Source organism: Limanda limanda, chromosome 19 (genome assembly GCF_963576545.1).
Source record: "Limanda limanda chromosome 19, fLimLim1.1, whole genome shotgun sequence".
Classification (NCBI taxonomy): domain Eukaryota; kingdom Metazoa; phylum Chordata; class Actinopteri; order Pleuronectiformes; family Pleuronectidae; genus Limanda; species Limanda limanda.
The window spans coordinates 16,022,699-16,026,115 of NC_083654.1; positions in this window are offsets into that span (position 1 = coordinate 16,022,699).

Genomic DNA, 3,417 nt, shown 5'->3' on the forward strand with positions numbered 1-3,417 from the left:
TGAGAAAAGTCCTTTAAATGTCTCCCGGAGTTTAGATGTTCTGAATTGTCCACAGGGGTCACACACACAGATGTGGACAGCACAACTGGCAACAGAAGCTTGAACAGGAGGGCAGTGGATTTGTATTTCCATATTTTTCCATTTGCTTTATTAGAAGATTTCACAACCATGGAAATTATTATTCTGTCACATATAATGGGATAAAATCAACAAGCAACAACGAGAAGAAGAAGACGGAACACGAGAAGCTTGAAAAAGGCCTGAGAGAGGAGAGGGACAGTGTTGCCTTCACACATCACTGAAAACTGAGAGACTGACTTCACCAGATTCCAGGAAACACGTCTGAGATCTCTGTCCTGAGAAGCATCTAAGATACAGAACCATCAGGCCTCTGGTGTAGGACCTGAGATTGAAGAAGGAAACACAAGACCACATATGTAATGATTAGGCTGCACAATGCATGTTCTTGTCCAGAAGCAACCAGCAGTTTAGTGGAAACTGTCTATGAAGCCAATGGTGAGCCAAAGCACACACTATGCAAACAAGGCCAGGTCAAGCCTCTGCTCCTTGATTTGGTGAAAGTCAATTTAAAGGTCCCATCCGAACACCCAGTAGATGTATGACAGCACAGCCTGGAACCTGCTGTGATCATAGAGGTGTTTTAACTCTGACACGTTGCCTCTATAGGAATCCTCACTCAATGTTCGGAACATTTCAATATAGTCTAGTGTGATGACTTTACATTTCCTCAGGAAGGTCTCTCATGAACACTTCAAAAAATAAGAGACAGTCCCAGTTCCTCTATATTTTCTGTGGGAGATCATTTTCAGCGAGAGGACAATCTTCACCCTTCCTGTTGTCATCATGAACAACCCACACTCAGACGCTTTCCTCCACACCAATCTATCAGCTGCTGGTGATTCCTTTTCCTGAGAGTGGCTTGGAAAAAATGAAAGACGCAGAAGACTAGCCACGTGTTAAACTTCAGGATAACAGCGATAAATGCCTCAGGTCTCGGTGCAACCCAATCTGCGGTGGGAGTATTGATATGAGATTGGTCTGTACTGTAAGTGGAACCCTTGCGCCCGTGTTATTACTTGCCTCCAACCATTCTATTCATATTCATTTTCTTTTGTAAGATCCAATCCTAGGGCAATTTGAAGTTCTCATCATCCGGCACCAACAAATAGACAGAGGTGATGAAAACAGTTTGACCCCGGTCGGCCACGCAGGCTTCTCCTCTCCCGTCCTCACATCTGTCTTTGTCTTTATTGTCCCATCAGTCGACTGCTGGAGTCCTCACACGGCCTTTTATTCTCCTGCAATGAGAAATGAGTATCTTTGAGCCTTATACTCAAGTCTTTATATATTTATATGAGAGTTGCACATGTAATTACGCTCGATACTGTAAATACACTTCGGCTAACGGGATATTTTGAGCGAGTATTAGCGATCCTGGCTGTCAGCATGTGAGTGTCACTCACAGTTGCTCATTATGCAGATTTAAAGTGACTCCCATTGAGAGACTCTCAAATGAAACGTTGAATATGATATCATTTGGTTTCACCGTTAATCTAAAATCATGTTTTGTTTATTTCTTCCCTTTTTTTTTCCGTTTCCTCAAATTAGCCTCCCATGTTTCCTCCCTGACATCAAGAAGCTCCGTGTGGTGAGTGTGTGTCTGTGTTAGCGTCATTTTCTACTGACGCTCATTACCAGGAGCAGTAGGAGGGTGAGGAGTCAATTTCTTGCGTGTCTCTATGATTGCGTCGAGCGGAAAGTTGTACGTCTTAATTGCGGCATTGAAGATATTATTAAGCTACCTTTGAATTGCTGAGCTGTAATCTAATTTACACACCCTGGGCCCTGTATTAGGTGCCTAATTACACAGTGGGCCACGCGAGCCGCTACAAGTTGTGTGTTTGCGGTGGTGTGTGTGTGTGTGTGTGTGGCTGAACACACAATTGAAGCTGCCGCAATTTCTATTAGATGCTGAATCTCCAAATACGTTGTAAATAATAACACAGCCAGGTCTTGCAGATGAGTTATCAGGTATAAAGTTAAAATTAAATATTGAAATAGTATAATATATTATAAAGTAATGTAATATAAAGATGTCTTTGGTATTAAATGATTTGGGGACATACAAGAGATCTTTATTTATGGCTCGTAATAAAATTCAGAAGTTGATATAACAAAGAAACAAACTATTTATATAAACGTTTGTCTTTAGTTCCTCTTATTGTTGATAGTCGACAACCTCTAAACTCATTTGCTATCGTCCGATAATGAATTAACCTCTGACCAGTGGTTTGCAGCCTCTGGTATACAGTGGATATCCGTACAAAAAGTATGTCACTGTCTTAGTCTGAATACAGATAAATATCAAAGTGATAGCCTGCAGAGCAATGCTGTTACACATCTTTTGTTCTCCTCGTGCACTGTTCATCAGCAGGCAGCCTAGAAACCAAAAGACTTGCCCCCAAAGTCCACAGATTCTGCATATTCACCTGCAGAATCTTATAAAACATGTATGATTTCATGTGCAAAAATGAGTTTTTAAACCCCTGTTATACACATGTATGCACACAATGGATATTTGTAGATTAGCAGCTTGCAACTGCACACACACACAGACACACACATACACACATGCACACACACACACGCACTCATGCACACTAGGGCAAGAGGGATACTACTGCAATATAATTTGTCTCTTGTGATGAATTCCCACCGGTGTCTCCTGAGACATCCAGCCCATGCTGACAAACCAGCACATTTTTCACTCTCACTCCGCTGCTCCTTCTCTCTCTTTCTTCTCTCTGTTTCTCTCATACTCCAATGAATTGATTTTTGCCCTTGCCTCCCTCCCTCTCCCCCTCCCTCTCTCTGTCTCTCTCACCTTTACTCTCCACGAGAAGGAAGAAAATGTGCGTAGCTCTAAAATGTGGCTAATGGCTGCTGGGATCACTCTGGTTATTAAGAACAAAATGGAATGCCTCGGGCCTGACTGTTGCCGTGCTTCGTTTTCTCAGCTGGAGCCAGCGAAGTTGGTTTCTGCACGTTAAGCTGCTCTCTGTTGTTAGTTCACACTCTTGGCACATTTCCTAACGTTGGCCAACGGGATCGGCGCGGTAGAGATGAATCAGTTTGTATCTCGGGAGGTTCTGGATCCTTCCAAACCTTTTTGACTTGTCTATTTTTAATGATGAGGATATTGTCTCGACCCTGATCTTCCACAACTCTGACGCTGTGAAGCACAAACTATTGTCCAAGTTATTTCGTCTTTGTTTGCGATCAGAGTCGACGCCCCAGAACTCCAGAAAATACAGAGAAAGTAAACAATAGGAAAATAGAGAGTGATGGAATAATAGAAGACAATATTGACTGAGAGAAGGAGGTGTATGTTGAGCG